Raw genomic sequence first — 19,807 nt, forward strand, 5'->3', positions numbered from 1 at the left:
GCGGCTTACAAAACAGGAATAAAATAGAAATATGACAATGAGAAACCCAAGCAGAAAATCTAATACTAAAACCCCAGGATTATTAAAAACAGACAGCCGTAATCATACACTCATGTCATCTGCCAGAGCAGGTTGCCAGTGCTCAGCGGTCCCAGGCCTGCCAGCAAAGGTGATATTTTGAAATCTTATGAAAGACCGGGAGGGTGGCGGCGGTGTGAGTCTCTGGAGGGAGTTGATTCCAAAGGGCTGGGGCTGCCACAGAGAAGGCTCTTCCCCTAGGCCCTGCCAGTTGACATTGTTTGGCTGACGGGACCTGGAGAAGGCCGACTCTATGGGGCCTGAGCAGCTGCTTGGATATATAAGGCAGGAGATGGTCCCATAAATAACCTGGTCCTAAGCCAGGTAAGGCTTTATAGTCATAACCAACACTTTAAATTGCGTTCGGAGACCGATCGGTAACTAATGGAGCTTGCGGAGTGACAGTGAGATATGCATATGCCTTGGAAGGCCCATAATGTTTCACATGGCTGTGTTTTGCACTCTGTAGTCTCCGAACATTCTTTAAAGGTAGCCCCATGTAGAGGGCATTGCAGTAATCAAACCTTTAGGTGATGAGGGCATGAGTGACTGTGATTATGGAGTTAAAGTCCCATATTACTGTAGGTGTTACAGCTTAAAAAAATAAAGATCAAGAATTTCAGATTATTGTATTTTTCAGAGTATAAGATGCACCGCAGTATAAGACTTACCTTAGTTTTGGAGGAAGAAAACAATAAGGGGGGTATCTGCCATTATCTCCCAGCAATTTGCCTTCCAGCAAACAGCAAATAGCAAACAGTACAGATGATATACACTGTTTGCTGTGAATTTCTATGCATGTGTGCCTGACCCAGAGAAATAGCAAAGAATTAGAGAAATGTACATTATGGCCAAAAATGTATAATATATATAAATGTATATTAATGCCAGAAAGTTTTCTTAAATGTAGTCACACTAACTCCTCTCAATTATTGAAATAGATCTACTCCAAACATGACTAAGTCAGGGTTTAACTCAGCTGCCTTATCTTAATATTAAACAGGACACTGTTACATTTCAGATTATACTTGAACAGATGCTGTTAAAATCAAAATTGTGGCTTTCTTGAAGTATACATTATTCTCTGCTATTTAAAAGAAGATACAATAGCACTGGGCCTCTTCATAGCAAGCATTTATTTAAAAAAGATTCTTCATTTTGTTAAGTTGTCTAGAACAATAATAAAGCAGTCTTTAAAAAATAAATCTAATAATTTGAACATTCTATAGATATTTATAGTTATCGACTTATCTCCTTGCATCCAATTTCAGCACAAGAAAATAAAATTCTGCCTCTGCCACTCACTCCCAACAATTTGCATCCTTGCAGTTTTATTTCCACTTTCATTTTAGCATGCGGGCCTGCCTGCAGCTTCAATCAGTTGCTGGTTAGGAGACAGATAATCACTTGCTGGTGCTAATCAGGCTCTGTGCTGTTTGCTGCAAGGATGTAAATTACTGGCAGGCAGAAGCCAAAGGGTGGGGGTGGCTGGATGGGGCTACATTTAGTGTATAAGATGCACTTAAGATTTCATCCTCTTTTTGGGGGTAAAAATGTGTGTCTTATACTCCAAAAAATACTGCAGTTCAAAACATAATACCCTGTTTTTATTTTATTTTTCATTATTTTTTTTTAAAGTTGTGAGGTCTCAAAACATTAAAATGACAAAAATTCTGAAATCTTAAAAGTCCATTATTGCTTGTCTATGTGACAAAAAAATAGTTGGCGGCAACAACAGAACTCATTAAAAGTTTTTGTTGCAGAACTTCTAGATCACAAGACCCTTTGAACCCTCAGCATGGTAGGGTTAGAAGTGATTTCTAGGTTTTGTAGGTCAACTCTCTTCCCAATGCAGGAATATTCAGGCCATCCTGGAAAAACAGCTGGGAGATTCCTATAATATCTACACCTTTACCTTTCTATTTTTTAGATTTAGCAGATCTAGTTCTTTTAATTAATCTTCAGAGAAGGGGCATTGGTCTTATCTGAGACGCTCCTTCTCATAGTAGAGAAAGATTATCCAGGAATGGGTAATGTCTCTGCTTCTCTTCCTGGAGACCAAGTCTTTTTTTTTTTGGCTGTACCTCCTCTGTCTGGTTCCTTCCCAGTTTGACAAGGCCATAATGATGATGAAACTTGTGTCTTGCAAAACTAGTAGCCCCTCTTGGGCTATGGACCAGAGGGTCACTATGATGGGGTTGGATAATTTTCCCCTAAGCATCTCAGGAAAAACCAACATCCCTTCTCCATAGTACAAAAGCTTAAAAAGTTACTGTGCTCAACAAATAATACTGTCTACCATTTGTCCTTTTCAAATAATGTGACGTAATCAACTGGAAAAGAGTCCAAGCACCTATTTGAAAACTTATCTTGGTTGGTAAGCCACTCCCACTTAGTGACATGATCTTTAAACCACCCCTGGTCACATGATTGTCAAACCCCTCCCACCTGGTGACATAGCCGGCAAACCACTCCTATCTGGTCATATGACCATCAAGCCACACCCACAAAATAAGCCACATCCAAAGTATGGCAGTAAATTTTTTGCAGCCCTTCACTGGGCCTATCTGTCTTAAATGACCCACCCTGATTTGTAGAAGATAGAATAGAATTTGAGCTGGAAAAAGGCACAACTCTGCTGATATTATCTATTGAAACCTGGGGAAACTGCTCCACAGTGCCCTCTCGTGACCAGGCACAATGACGGACAGCTTGTAAAGCACTGGATAGGAGAAAGGCTGTTGATCCCCAAAAGGATGGGAAAGGCCAGTCTCACTCTGGAAAGAGCTTTCTCTAACCTGAGCTCTTGCAGCCTTTTTAATTTTAGCCACCTCTCTTTCTAAGGCTTTCTGGTGGCATTGAGCATCTTTTTCAGACACTTTAGGCTCTTTGTTAAAGCTGTGACAGTACGAATGGTAGAAGCCCTTTTAGCAGGCCTTTTTTAGCTGGAGGAGCACTGAGATGTAACTGGAACATTTAAGGGAAATACCTACTGTTCCCCCATACCCTCTTGCTTCCTATGACTGATAGAGGTTTCTGTTGCCATGTTAGAGGGAGTTGCTAGGAAGAGTACTAGCTGAGAACAATTCTGCCCCTCCCTTCTCCTAAAACAGAGTGGTTAGACAGTGCTCTCTCCAGTTGCTAGGCAGGCTAGCTAGCCATTTCTATTCAAATGGCATAGACCACACCAAAATTCACAGTGAGAAACTGCAGGCAGACTGGTTCGCAAGGCTGAGAAGGCTGAGAAATGAGCCTCACCCAACATCATAGTGATGGCAGACTGGCCCAAGAAGGACAGCTGCTGCTGCGGCTTGCTTAGCACTGAGCTCTGCTGCCAGCCAAAGGCGAACTGGCTCACAATGAGCACTCTTGGTGCATCTCCCCTCTGTTCCTGTTTGCAAAGCACGCTAGCCGCTATCAGTTTGTCTGGGCAAAACCAGACAGTGACTCAGTCCCTCCCCTGATGAAAGTTGCCTGGGGCAGCCCAATGAAAGGGACGGGCAGGGCCACAGCTGCAATACCAGCTGGTAGGGTAGCTTATCAGTGGACCAGGATTGCTCTTCTGCAATCTCAAACTCCTACAGAAATAACACGTCCCGATAACCTTACAAATGAGAAATGAGTAGACTTGAAAAATGATCTGTCTGTACTTGAGGAAGACCGAGTCGAAACTGGGAAGGAACCAGGCAGAGGAGGCATGGCCAAAAAAAAAAAGACGACTCGGTCTCCAGGCAGAGAAGCAGAGTTACTACTCGTTCCTGAATAATCTTCCCTTCCACTATGGAAAATCTAAGATACTTATTACTTCTGTTTGTATTCTTCTTGTATTGTAGCAACAAGAAGTGAGTACAGTATTCCAGGTCCATTCTGACCAGTGGAGAATAGTACAGAATTATCACTTCTCAAGATGCTGCCCAGGACCATAATAGCTCTTTTGGCAGCTGCACTATTCTGCTATTTCCACGGCATCTGGCATGCAGATCTTTCTTACAAGTGCTATTCAAAAGTACAATAAGACACTACCCACCATCCACTTGTACATCTGATTTTTTCTTACTCAGGTGCAGACACTTTCATTTCTCATTATTGAACAGCAATTACATTTCAGATCAAGTACTTTTGTTGAAGCAGCAATCTTCATAGGTTGCACTGAGGTGCGCAATAATCCACTCTTTGTAATATTAAACTTTGAGGCTAAATTGCTTTTTAGACGGCTAACATGTCAAATGGTTACCAGCCACAAGATATTAACATTATTGCATTGAATTTCATAATTTATTTTATTTATTTTATTTATTTATTCATTTGTCCAATACATAAATACATAGGAAGAAAATAGACATGTGATAATATAAAAGAGGGTGAAATTGAAGTTAGAGGAGAGGATATATGAAAGGGAGAGAATATATAACATAGGTGAAAGAAAGGAAAGACAATTGGACAGGGGACGAAAGGCATTCCAGTGCACTTATTTACGCCCCTTACTGGCCTCTTAGGAACCTGGAGAGGTCAATCGTGGAGAGTCTAAGGGAGAAGTGTTGGGGGTTAGGGGTTGACACAATTGAGTCCGGTAATGAGTTCCACGCTTCGATAACTCGATTGTTGAAATCATATTTTTTACAGTCAAGTTTGGCGTAGTTCGTATTAACTTTGAATCTGTTGCGTGCTCTTGTGTTATTGCGGTTGAAGCTGAAGTAGTCATTGACTGGTAAGACATTGCAGCATATGATCTTGTGGGCAATACTCAAATCATGTTTTAGGGGTCGTAGTTCTAGGCTTTCTAGGCCTAGGATTGTTAGTCTATTTTCATAGGATATTCTGTTTCGAGTGGAGGAGTGAAGGGCTCTTCTGGTGAAATATCTTTGGACATTTTCAAGGGTGTTGATGTCTGAGATATGGTATGGGTTCCGGACAGATGAGCAGTAGTCTAGGATGGGTCTGGCAAAAGTTTTGTAGGTTCTTGTGAGTAGAGTGAGATTGCCTGAGCAGAAGCTGCATAGGATCAGGTTAACAACTCTAGAGGCTTTTTTGGCGATATTGTTGCAGTGGACTTTAGCACTTAGGTCATTCGATATTAGTATTCCAAGGTCCTTTACAGAATGTTTATATTTGCATATAAAACAAAATGTGTTTTGTTTTATTTTGCTAACCTTGTTTAATTTTAATTTAATTTAATTTATTTTTTTAATTTAATTTAATTTATTTTTTTTAACTGGGTTAAACAAATGGATACAATTTTAATCAAGCAAAACAAGATATTATCCAAATTAGTGTTACAATAACGAAGGGACCATAAAGGACACTGAGATGGTGATTTTATGCAGCAAAATGTTACCAGGAAAATGAATTATTTTTTTTGTTAAAAAGTAGAATCTAAATCCCAACTTAGGTAATCATATCATAGTACTGCTGTTCTTTTTCAACCTAGTAAGACCTAGTAAGTCACAAATATATTGAGAAGAAAGAAAACCTATGTACTTGCTTTCAATCCAGTTGACATTCTTAGCCTTTGAGAGTATTTCCTGGACATATTTTCCTCTCTCAGATTTCTTAGAAAATGTGACCACCAAGCCAAGTCCCCAGAGACATCCAGAAATAAACAGGCAGGTGGTTTAAGCCAGGCAAACTTTAAAAGTAGGCTTTGACTCTAATGTCAGACTCTTTGGTGTAAAACAAGGGACCTCGGCCTCCTAACCCAGACCACACGTCTTCTGCAGCAAACTGTACTGGCTGTCCTAGTGTTGCCATAAAATTGACAGACAAACCTAACAATAGTCCTCTCAATTTTGAAGGCATACAACTCCAAATGACATTTTAAGAACACAATTAATTGCTCAGACTTGTCTGTTTCAAAGCATATCCTATCGTTTCAAAAGGGCTGTGAGGTAGTTTTTGTTATTGAAAAAATATGCTGTGAGGAAAGGCTAATAGCTATTCAAGTTAAGAAGAAAGACTATATAATGCAAGGAAGATCTTGCTAATCCAACCCTTTGAATAAGCTTACAAGTGGAATTTGTTCCCAGCATTTATTCTGACTGAAGCACTTCTTTCAAAAAGAAACAGTAAAGAAGGACACTCATTTGGTTCACTTAAATTTAAGTCCCACTGTATTAATGGTTTATTACAGTTTACAAGTCTAATGCTTCCGTCACTATAGATAGATAAATAATAATTATTCCAGTCATTAGCCAGATAAAATAGAACACATATAGATTCTATGGTAGTCCTTTGATTAGAAAAATACACATTATTGTGTAATTCATCTGGGGATAGGGAGTGGTTCTGCTCTCAGAATGCAGAATCTAGCATATTGAGAGCATTGGAAGTCCATTGCTGTAACAACTGTGGTTGTTATACTGTGACACCACAGACAGTATATATATCTCATCTGGGCTTTGGAAAGGTGGGACACAATGCTGGTGGAATATTGCTGCAGCCTGTGTAATGACATCATTAAGTATATCTTGGAAACCTTATACAATGAACATGATCTGAATTTTGAGGTTTGCTGATGTTGAATGATTTCCCAATACTCCTTGGTTGCTTATGATGCATAAAGGCTATGTTTAAGTCTGGACCACAGGCTTCTGTTGTGTGCTTCATCTTCATCTACAAGTCAGGTAAATGTAAACTAAGTTCAGAAAAAAAATCATCTACACGATAACCAGAATCTCCTGACAATATATATATATATTGTGCTTTTACTTTTTGAACCAGATTAATATGCATTACATGTTCCCTGTTGACACTGCAGGAAAAAGGGTGTCTACTATCTGTTGTGGTTAGCTCTGGCCCAGCTCCCGGTTGAATCTGCTGATGAAGGCTCCTCTGACCAAGAAGACATGAGTGACAGGGAGGAGGAGAGTGTGGCAGACAGCTCAGAAGGAGATCAATTATCTAGCTCCTCCTTGGATTCAGAACAAGAATTAATGATACAGCCACGCATGCAGAGAGCGATGCATAGGCAGCAACAACTGAGAGATTATTATCAAAGAAAATGAGGCCACCTGTGGTTGGGTGGGGCTGTGGTAATTAGTGAGGCTGCTATAAAGAGCAGCCTGTGGGTTTGGCCATTGTGGAGGATTATCTGATCGTTGTGTTTCATGACTGCTTTACTGACTTTGACCTTTTGTGTGCTGATTTTTCCCTGCTTTGAAACTAAACCAGAGCAAAGTGTGTTTCACTTTGTGAAAGAAGAAGGACTGTGAATTGCCTCACAGCTGCAAGCTAAGTATCACAGAACTGATAAGGGACTTGTACAAATTACCAGTTTGTTTGGAGATGAGTGCTCTTTGCTATACCAAAAGAGGGCTTAGGTTAAGTGAATTTTCATTATAAAGAACATTGTTTTGAATTTTCAAACGTGTGTGTGTGTGAAATTTGTATCTGTGAATTTTTGGGAGGAGTCTACCAGAGAGCCCGACAGAGCACTATCTTAGTCAATAGTAGCAATTTTTTTTTTTAGAAAGAATCTGATAACAGTTTAGTACAAATGTTACAAAATAGCATAAACTTTCAAGAACACCAGTGGAGAGATGGAATGGCTAAGTTAGTTTAGAACTTATTATGGGATGAAAACCCTGCAAAAATCAAATTCAGCAATGCTTCATATTTCATATATTTAATATAATGTTGAAAAGTGATGCTACGGTCCTCTTAAAGTAAACATACAACAGGCATCTGTCAAATAAAGATGCTTGAAATTGTTTGGAGTTGGATTCCTATTATGTAGGTTCTTTTGGCTGATTTATCCATAAAAACAAAATAATATTTGGCAGCAGTTCAGGCAGATTGCTTCCAAATTCACTGGATTATAAAAATAAGAGAAGGGCAGTGCAATCAAACTTGCAAAATTATATTGTTATAGCCATTCCCAATGAAACTATTCTTTAGCTTTCATAGGGAGTTTATTTTTTGATCTGTTATACCTGGAAGAACTGACATTAATTGAGATACTACTGGCTTGGTTGTTTGGGAAGAGTTTGAATTTGCTAGTCCATAGGAAGTAAACATGCCACTAAATTCTGTAAGTGTTGGCCTGCTGTACAGTGTTCCCTCGATTTTCGCGAGGGATGCATTCCGAAACCGCCCGCGAAGGTCAAATTTCCGCGAAGTAGAGATGCGGAAGTAAAAACACCATTTTTGGCTATGAACAGTATCACAAGCCTTCCCTTAACACTTTAAACCCCTAAATTACCATTTCCCATTCCCTTAGCAACCATTTACTCACCATTATTACTGGTACTTACCATTGAATAAGACACTTAGTGATCCTGATATTTATAAACATAATTATTTATTAACAATAATTATTTATTTTGTTATTTATTTGCAAAAATTATTAGTTTGGTGATGACATATGACGGCATCGGGTGGAAAAAAAACGTGATATAGAAAAAAACCTGCAAAGTATTTTTTTAATTAATATTTTTTGAAAAACCGTGGTATAGGCTATTCGTGAAGTTCGAACCCGCGAAAATCAAAGAAACACTGTATATTACAATAGAAATAGCACTTAGACTTACAGTGTATACTGCTTCATAGTGCTTTACAGTCCTTTCTAAGAGGTTTACAGAGTCAGCATATTGCCCTTAACACTCTGGGTCCTCATTTTTGTCCTGTCTAAGTGCTTATGAAGGTATTGGTTGGCAACATTATAGGGCTCCAAAGGAAATAGACTATCTGAATTATTTTCAGTCAAGTTTCACACCAGGAATGCATGCAGTATTGTTACGGCAGTGTTCGAAAGTATTGTTACTACTCAATTTAGCTTCAGAAAACTATGTTTTGTACATGTAATCCTAACTCACACAATTTTAATCTAAAATTCTAGTGAAACAAATGGAAGAACATTTATTGTTACAATGTATACTTATTCATTACAAAATAACATTAAGATTTTCAGTATTGGACAAGATCTTTCTTTTTTATTAAACTTTTCACTTTTTTAATAAAGAACTATATCTTTTTCAGTAAGTAGAATGATAATTAATGGGAAGCCAAGTACTCTTCAAATTATACCATCTGGTATAATTAGTCAGTTTGAAGGATAGTTAATGAAGTATATTATACACAATTAAATGTGTGCATATAATAATAATAATAATAATAATAATAATAATAATAATAATACAGTGTCCCTCGATTTTCGCAGGTTTGAACTTCACGAAAAGTCTATACCATGGTTTTTCAAAAATATTAATTAAAAAATACTTCGTGGTTTTTCCCCTATACCACGGTTTTTGCCGCCCGATGACGTCATATGTCATCGCCAAACTTTTGTCCGCCTTTAATTAATTTTTTAAATTAAACTTTAATAAATAAACATGGTGAGTCATAATCTGAATGGTTGCTAAGGGAATGGGAAATGGTAATTTAGGGGTTTAAAGTGTTAAGGGAAGGCTTGTGAAACTGTCCATAGCCAAAAATAGTGTATTTACTTCTGCATCTCTACTTCGCGGAAATTTGGCTTTCATGGGTGGTCTCGGAAGGCATCCCCTGCGAAAATTGAGGGAACACTGTAATATAATAATAATAATAATAATAATAATAATAATAATAGTAGTAGTAGTAGTAGTAGTAGTAGTAGTAGTAATAGTAGTAGTAGTAGTATGAGTCAGCGGAGAGGGGCGGCATACAAATCTAATAAATAATAATAAATAGTAGTAGTAGTAGTAGTAGTAGTAGTAGTAGTAGTAGTAGTAGTAATAAAACAGCAGCAGCAGCAGGGTTGAAAGGGACCTTGGAGAACTTCTAGTTCAACCTCCTACTTGGGCAGGAAACTCTACATTTCTTCAAACAAATGGTTATCCAACATCTTCTTAAAAACTTCTAGTGTTGGAACATTCACAACTTCTAGAGCAAGCTGTTCCACTGATTAATTGTTCTAATTGACAGGACATTTCCCGTTACTTCTATCCTTGTTTAGTTTCCATCCATTGCTTCCAGTTCTACCTCCAGGTGCTTTGGAAAATAGTTTGGAAAATTACCTGTGAAATATATGCAAAGATTGGCCCACAAAAAGAAATGTAATTTTTCTTTCTACTCCCTGTCCTTTCTCTTGAAACATTTTCATCCTCAGCTAGTTTTATGTTTGCTGACATCTTGGAAAACAAATGCACAGAAGAATGAGTTTTCTAAATGTCATGAAGGAGTTTGATAAGTGACATTAGGGAGCATTAAAAACAAGCCATATCAAGTTGCAACTGGATTTGAGGTCTTTCTATGCATGCAAAACATATACTGGTGGAAGAAAACCCTTATTAAAATTCAGCTATTCACGTCTATTTGAATGTGGAGGTTCTCAGCCATGCATCAACTATGACAGATGCCACCATTTCCTGAAATTCATTCTTTTACATACATTCATTAGGGGTGTTTGAAGAATTCATCTTAATCTGTTTGTCCACTGAGAGAAATGAACAGCTGTTAACTTTTCCTTACAGACATTTTTGTAGCTTTCCTCTTAGCCAGCTGCCAGGGAAAAAACCTTAACATCCAACATATGTAATTTTATAGAATCTCTAGCTATCATTCCATCAGTATTATTTTGCAATTGTCCCAAAGGGGTTAACTGTTTACAAAGAAAACTTTGAATGCAGCATTCAGCAACCAACTGAAATGCATTTCACCTGGTACCACCCCCCCACCCAAATTACACATGTCCTTTCAACACTATTTGTTTCAAGCATTTGTGAATCATACTGGCTCCTACCAGGGCATCTGTAAACTACCTATTCATATCTTCGCCAGACTTTCTTCCCAACTCCTGAGCGGAGTCACTTCAGTGATACAGGTGCCTTCTTCCACTCTTCCTTGAATATATTGACAACCATTTGATCTTGACAAGATGGTGTTCTGTCGGGCTCTCTGGTAGAATCCTCCCCAAAATTCACAGGTACAAATTTCAGACACACACACACACACACACGTTTGAAAATTCAAAACAATGTTCTTTATAATGAAAATTCACTTAAACTAAGCCCTCTTTTGGTATAGCAAAGAGCACTCGTCTCCAAACAAACTGGTAATTTATACAAGTCCCTTATCAGTTCTGTGATACTTAGCTTGCAGCTGTGAGGCAATTCAAAGTCTTTCTTTCACAAAGTGAAACACACTTTGCTCTGGTTTAGGTTCAAAGCAGGGAAAAATCAGCACACAAAAAGTCAAAGTCAGTAAAGCAGTCATGAAACACAACGAATGATCAGATAATCTTCCACAATGGCCAAACCCACAGGCTGCTATTTATAGCAGCCTCACTAATTACCACAGCCCCACCCAACCACAGGTGGCCTCATTTTCTTTGATAATAATCTCTCAGTTGTTGTTACCTATGCATCGCTCTCCGCATACATAGCTGTATCATTAACTCTTGTTCTGAATCCAAGGAGGAGCTAGATAATTGATCTCCTTCTGAGCTGTCTGCCACACTCTCCTCCTCCCTGTCACTCATGTCTTCTTGGTCAGAGGAGCCTTCATCATCAGATTCCACTGGGGGCAAAACAGGCCTCAGGCATGTGGATGTCTCCCCCACACCCACAGTCCTTGGGGCAGGAGCTGGGCCAGAGCTAACCACAACAGATGGTAAAAATGAAATTTGCATTATATACTTAAAACTTAAAGAACTAGAAGAATATTGAGAGGCACAAAAGGAAAAGCACAATAAAATAAATTAAATGAATGATTTATGATTTCAGTCTGCTGCTCTTTAATCTGGATTGATTCTTCTCACATTGGCTATGATGAGGTTTCTGTGGATGGCATTCTTGCTTTCTTATTTGGCTTTTGGTCATCCCTAAGGGACAATGACAAAAAGCAAAAACAGTAAATCTTTCCCTTCTTTCCTTAAAAATGTATCTGAGATGGGAACCTTTTTGCTCTTTTTTGATTTCTCAGAGTTTTGGCCAGGGTACCTTTCAGTGCATTTAATTATGTCGGAGAATTTCTGTGGTTTCTTTACTTTCTAGGAATTAAAAGAAAACATAAAAATATGACTGAATTATGCAGCAACTATGGAATTATTCTCTTAGAGTTATAAAACATGCAATCATAAATCATGCTGTCAGAAAATAGAAAAGGCATTCCATTCCCACCAACATTTTTTCAAGACCAAAAATAGCCACCAGCAAAATCGAGATAGCATTCCGATTCCTTTTCAAAAGTTAGCCTTCTCAAATGCTTCCTGGAATAACAAGAGGATCATATGATGATGATGATGTAATTTTTTCCTAGAATGTATAACATACGAGTAGAATGGTTCTAATCCTGTTACCTCCCCATTTTTTTTTCATTACCCAGTTTTTTAAACTTAGTGTTAGACTTTCCCCCGAAAAATTGCTGTACTTTGAAACTGTTGGTGTATTTACATATTAGACTGAATTTTTCTTTAGTCTTTCTCCCATTTCCAAGTGTTAGTGTGTCTACTAAGATCTTGATCTTACTCAGATCTTTGGAACCTTATAATGGTTTCCCACCTAACTGGGTTCTGTTTGTTTATCACTCAGGATGTACTGCTACCCCTGGCAGCTCATGTGCTGTTAGTCTCTGTTTCTCAGTATGGCCTAGAACCGGGAAGCTCCTTCCTGACTTTGACAAGCTATCTGCTGCTAGATTCTGTTGTTAGTGGTACTGTCTATTAAAACTATTCCTACTATATGCTTTTGTTTTTTCCAAGTCTCCAAAACCTACAAGTTTCCAAATCTTCAAGCATAGGGAGAGTTCAGGAAGTCTTTGCAAAGGAAGAGAGAGCACTAGGCTAGGCCAACAAGAAGGTAAATGGATAAAGCTGTGCTACAATTATACTTCATATCAAATAGTATGAGTAGATCCCTCCAATATCTGGTTTATATCCAAAAATAACTGGTCTAGTGACTTTTCTATGGATAAAAAAGATTATGTGGAAAAATTCCAGACTGGAACAGATTTTGCCAAAAGATAAAACAACGTAGAAATGTGAAGGACTACATATTCCTTGTTTGAGAATTGCAGCTCCACACCATCTTTGGTGATTAATTCTAACATATCTAAAACTTTTCATATTAGACTAAAAATTCATAATGTCAGTTCCATTAGAAACATTTCATTCTAAAGGCTCTGCAGAGACTTATCCTTTGCTTTAAAGCCAAATACTTCATGGCCTTTACCATTTATCACCAGTGCAATTTTTTTCTATTTGAAGTAAGCATATTCCATCACAGCATTTGCCATTTCATTTGCGAATGCTATGGGGAAAAACTAGCTTTTCTTCAGGGCGATTCAAAATGACTATGACATTTCAAGCTTGTACAGAAGACATCTTACCAGTTCCAAATGAAGTGACTCTATGTCTAAAGAGAGACCAAGATATCTTAAGGGAAACTATCATTTTCATTCACCAATACTTCTTTCTTGCCTTAGCTTTTTCATTATATTGTGGCTTTAGATTTTTTTAAAAAAAAGAATAGTGAGTGTTGGCATTTGTAGAAAATGTAAATGTTATTCTCATTAATTTGATTTCAACCCAGAATTTAATACTCGGCTTGGTTTGTACAAGACAAACTTTCCTTTGGTATTTCTGTAGTTTATCAAATAGTCATAAATAAGATTATTAAATTTAGTTGAAACAATATCCAACTACTAATAAATGTTTTGATCATATTTTTCAATGTTTTTTCTTTCCTCTGTTGTGATTCTTTCAGGTATATTTGATATTGAAAATTAGTTTCAGACTAATAGTTACAGATGGAGTGAAACATGATCCACTACTTCCTCCATCAATTTTGTACATACAACACATTATAGCAAGCTTCAGTATACTTGTAAAATTGTATCTCCTAAGCCAGAGTGTTAATTATTTCCTCAAATAAAAAAGCTATTAGTCCTCCCATCTCTAGTACATTACAACTGATTTGATGCCAATCTCATTTTTTTCCAAACATTGCTCAACAACTGAATTTTCAACTCATAGCACATCAAGCTTACATTTATTTAATTTTTCTTACATTATGGTAACTATTTTTATACATGTTGTCTTCCATTGCAACTATATATATATAGAATTGTCGTCTATCAATAAAATTAACTGCCTCGGAAATGGTCCTGGGTTGGGCCGAGAGGCAAAAAAGGAGCTGTCATGTTCCTTCAATATACCAGGGTGATTCGACACAAAATGTAACCCTTCCCTGGTACAGAGCTGAAAGGATTGGATACTGTAGCCTAGAGGTTAAATCTCTGCCTTACAAGGCAAAGGTTGTAGGTTCAAGTCCCAGTGAGGGTATGGCTAGCTGATGAGGCCAAAATAAGGCTAAAATAGATCTATCCTAGTCTCCCTTAATTTTCAAATTCAGCAAAAAAACATGTGACACATACAGATAGAATTGTCGGCTATCAATATAATTAACTGCCTTGGAAATGGCCCTGGGTTGGGCCGAGAGGCAAAAAAGGAGCTGTGATGTTCCTTCAATATACCAGGGTGATTCAACACAAAATGTAATGCTTCCCTGGTACAGAGCTGAAAGGATTGGATACTGTAGCCTAGAGGTTAATTCTCTGCCTTACAAGGCAAAGTTTGCAGGTTCAAGTCCCAGTGAGGGTATGGCTAGCTGATGAGGCCAAAATAAGGCCGAAATAGATCTATCCTAGTCTCCCTTAATTTTCAAATTCAGCAAAAAAACATGTGACACACACACGCGCACACACACACGCGCGCGCACACACACACACACACACATATATATATCTATATTTGTTTTCTTAGATTTTCACGGGTATATGTATGTAGATTGTTCTGAGTTCGGGTTTTGCCCCGTGTAATATTTTGAGTGTCTATGCGACGTTTCGGTGAAATCACATTCACCATCATCAGGCTGAAGTTGTAAGCTTTGTGCTGCTGTAAATATAGTTTAAACTATATTTACAGCAGCACGAAGCTTACAACTTCAGCCTGATGATGGTGAATGTGATTTCACCAAAACGTCGCATAGACACTCAAAATATTACACGGGGCAAAACTGAACTCAGAACAATCTACACACACACACACATATTGTTCTGAGTTCGGGTTTAATACATATATATGTCAAATTTTGCTGAATTTGAAAATTAAGGGAGACTAGGATAGATCTATTTTGGCCTCATCAGCTAGCCATACCCACTGGGTTTTGGTAAAATTTCACCAATGGAGATAAGCCTTAAAAGGACACTCAGCCATTGGTCAACCAGAACAAGCGATCATTTACAACCATTTTGCAGCTGTAACAAGATATACTGTCAAACTTTAGTAATCACATATAGTAGATAGAGCTTTTCCAGGATGATCTGTGTTTCCCTGACTCTTCAGGCTCTTCCATGGGTCGTCATGAATACAGCATCCTAAATACAAGCATTGATATAGAAAAAAGTAAGGCAACTTGATTAGTGTTATTCAATTATTTAAACATCTAACATAAAAATGTTAGAAGTGTTGAGAGATTGGTTAAGATTTTGTTTCAGAGAAAGTTTGAAAACGGATTAAGAACAAGCACTTAAAAAGAAACTAAAGCAGCACTCAAACCCGAGGATTACCATCCTTTCATTTCTTCTATTTACTTTTGCCAAATATTTTGTGAGACATTTCATTTCTTGAGATTGAAGCTAGTTCATTTTCTTCCTTGCCTGCTCACAAATATAATGCTGCTGCTGTCGCAGAGTGAGTTCCATGTTACCCTGCTAACTTTTACCTTTTAATTAAATAGTTTTTACAATGATAGCTTTCCCTGTGGATGTTCACACAGAAGTAAACAAGTTTAATCATTGCATAGGTTTGCTCCATGTATTCCAAGCCACAGGCTTGTCCGTATTACCCTGTCATTGTCTGCCATTCCTTCTTTCAGAGCAGACATATTGGTGCAATATTTGACCAAGAATAGTGCTGGTCTCCCTGGTGAAAAGCTCTGACATTCCTTTCTCCATGGATCTCAGCAGACCAAGTATTGCCTTTAATTGTGGCCGAGTAAACATTTGTCTGATGGCTTGAGAATTTTGTAACTGAAATGAAACAGAAGCTGTCACCACAGGTGGGTTAACAGCTGCTGCCAAGTATCTCTTCATCTTTCAATCTTACAGAAATGCCACATAGGAAAGAGGATAATTTCCCAAGTCACAGATGCTGGTGAAACAGTGGGGAAAATGAAATGTTTTATATGAAACTAAATTACTAATAATATGCATTAAATGCAGTGATAAAATAGTATTCTTCCTCTAAAACACACTTATCTTCCCATCTGCCCCCCTAATGGGTACCTACTGTTGCCTCTTCTTATTAAGGAAATGCTTATTAGTTATTTTTTTTTAAAAAACATATCAACTTGTAAATCATCAATCTCCCTTCCAAACAAATGCAGATCTTTGCTTCCACTATTCCGTAGACTTGCTCAGACTGAAACAAAAACAAACAGAAAAACGTCAGGAAAACAATTAGGAAATGGAGTAAATCTGCCAATGGTTGTTTAGCAGGCTTTGATGTTAGCTTTATTTATTCTTTTCAAGCAGTTTATGTTTATAGACATTTAAATTTTATTTCTCATAATGAATGCATTTCAGTTCATTGCTCTATTTTGCTATTGGCTCTTTGCAAGCTCTTGAAACTGCCCTACGAAAGAACAAATGTAGTCCTTCTTCTGAAGCAATGGTGTTTCGCATGTCAACAACTTTCAAATCAGTGGGAACATCATTAACATTTATCTCACTTATTTTTTAACTGGTTACTGTTCTGGTTTCTGGTAGAACTTTAGCTATTAAAAATAACTCTTACTAAATGCAGTATTTCATAAACAAAGAAACTCCATCTTTATTCTCTTCACTTCCGTATTCAAAATGCAGTTAATACTAGCACATTCCTTTTCTCCCATTATCTCTCTTAATTATATTCCACATGCATTCCTCCCAGCCTCCTCCGTCTACCAAGATTTATGTACTCACAGTATGAGTCAAAAACAGCACAAATGACTGTGAAATAACACAGAATGAACTTACTTGCTTGCTTGGGAGCTGAATGAAAACACCTTTCATTTTAGCACTACAACATTGAAACTCCACCCTTCTTCCCCACTGGCCCCTTGACATACCAAATACATCACTCCAGTATTTAACCCATTCCTCTCCTTAATATCTTCTTCCAAACACCTGTTCCTTACGTTTTTGGACCCTTCTGAATTTAGGATTGACCCAGCGAATGTCTGTTTCTTCCTCACTAGATTCTGGACTCATAGCAACATCCTGTGGCTGGCCTCCCACCTGTTCTACTACCTGTAACCCAGGGCCTACCACTAATTCATAAACACTATCTGTATCAGAGTCCTCAAGTTCTTCATCATCCTCCAACTGACCAGGAGTATGTACAACAGTTACCAAGAAGAAAAAACTTCACAGAGGTCACAACTGAGCTATATTTTCCCATTTTAACTGTTACATTCAAATTATTACCCTCCCATAAGCTAATTGGAATGCAATGAAAGTGGACAAAAAGTTTAAATTCTCCTGAACAACAGTAGCTGCAACATTGAACACCTATACATGATAGCCAGCTGTCTCAACATTTAATCATACATTTCAGTTATTGCATTTGATATAAAGCTTGGATGTATCCAATTTTAAAAAGTTATTCTGCAAGATCTTTTTTTCCTTATCACACCTATCATTCTCTCAAACCCATGTACTAGGCAATTATTTTTCCTGAGAAACTACTTCTGCTTTATTTTAGCTAATCTCATTTTTAGCTTCTATATTTATCTGACATGATCCTCTTGTCTGACTATCTTTAATCTCTTACTGACAGATTCTGATCATTTATATTGATATGGTGATATCTGCCCACGTATATTATAGTAAGTAGAATAATATTTGTAGGTATTATGATTCAAAAAAAATGTAAAAATGTACCATATTAGTAAGCATGGAAGGATGTTAAAATTCATTCATGCAAAGCTTTCAGTGTTCATAATATTCATTTCTTCTCACCCGTTTCCCCATTTTGCCCTGTCTCCTTCAGCCAATCAATCAGCCCATCCCATTTTCCTCTTAAACAGAACATTTCTTTCTTTAAAACATGGTCACCTAATTTTTTTGAGCAAAGGGATGGAAACGCCTTTCTTTGGCCACCACAGAAAGTAACTTTATCCTGAGCCAAACATGCATGTTTCCAAAACCTCTTAATCTCAATCATAAATACAACTTCCTTTAAAATCAATACCAATATATACCATATGTAGTTTTTTGTGCAACCTGTGGTCTTACTGAAGACCAGTGCTTAGAGCAGTGATGGCGAACCTATGGCACGGGTACCAAAGGTGGCATGCGGAGCCATATCTGCTGGAACATGAGCCATTGCCCTAGCTCAGCTCCAATGTGCATGTGTGTGCCTGGCAGCTGATTTTTGGCTTGCACAGTCTCTGGGAGGGTGTTTTTGGCTTCCAGAGAGCCTCCGGGGGATGGGAGAAGATGTTTTTAACCTTCCTTTGGCTCCAGGGAAGCCTTTGGAGCCTGAGGATGGTGAAACATGAACCTACTGAGCCCACCTGAAGTTGGGAAACTGTTTCCAGCCTCCAGAGGGCCTGCAAGGGGTGACAGAAGCTGTTTTCACCCTCTCCAAGCATTGAATTATGGGTATGGGCACTTGCACATGTGTGATAGTGCATGTGCACATTCTTTGGCATCTGAGAAAAAAAATGTTAGCCATCATTGGCTTAGAGTATAAAACTGAGGAGACTGAGAGGAATATGAAAATTTTAAGAGTTCCACATGAAGGAACTGGAATTAGAGTGACAGCTGTGTATGTATGGTTCTTTTTACGATATTATTTTATTGTTTTATTATATTACTGATTTTATTTTGTATTTTGATTGTATTTTAGTACGGTTGTATTTATCCCAGTTGTTAGCCATTCTGAGTCTGCTTCAGAATAAGCACCATATAAATATAATCAATCAATCGATCAATCAATCGATCAATCAATCAATGCCCTAGACCTGTGTCTGAAAAATTTCTAATTTTTAGCATATTGATTGATCAATTATGTTCTGTTAAGGCAGTGTTCACTATTAATAATCATATAGATGGGGTTTATGATGATCTTCCCCTATCCTGGAACTTCACATCTTCCAACATTACAATTAATCCTCAACTTACAACCACAATTTAGCCCAAACTTTCTATTGTTAAGCAAACAGGTGTTGAGTGACTTTGCTCCATTTAACAATCTTTCTTGCCACAGTTGTTAAGTGAATCATTGCAGTTGTTAACTTAGTAACATGGTTATAAAGTGAATCTGGTTTCCCCATTGATTTTCCTTATCAGAAGTCATTGAAATGGTGAGGACACAATCCAGAGATACTGCAACCATCATATATATGAGCCAGTTGCCAAGCTGCTCAATTTCCATTCAATAACCATGTGGATGCTGCAATAGATGTAAGTGTGATAAAAATGATCTTAAGTCACTTTTTCGGTGCTCTTGTAACTTTGAACAGTCTCTAAGTAAAAGATTGTAAGTTGAAAATTACCTGTATCGCCTATCTCTTCTCTTAAATTTAGTATATTGAAAGAGAAATGCTTGCCTTCCCTCTTTTCCCCATTAGTTGGAAAATTGGTGTTTAGATAAATTTACTAGTCTGCTTTATATGCAGGAAAAATTACTTTAAAATGGAATGACCAGAGAGTGAGCTTTACATTTTGTTTGAAATTTGACAGAAAGGAATGAAAAGGATTGAGGTTGCAA

This window comes from Erythrolamprus reginae, chromosome 4 (genome assembly GCF_031021105.1).
Source record: "Erythrolamprus reginae isolate rEryReg1 chromosome 4, rEryReg1.hap1, whole genome shotgun sequence".
In the NCBI taxonomy this organism is placed as follows: Eukaryota; Metazoa; Chordata; class Lepidosauria; order Squamata; family Dipsadidae; genus Erythrolamprus; species Erythrolamprus reginae.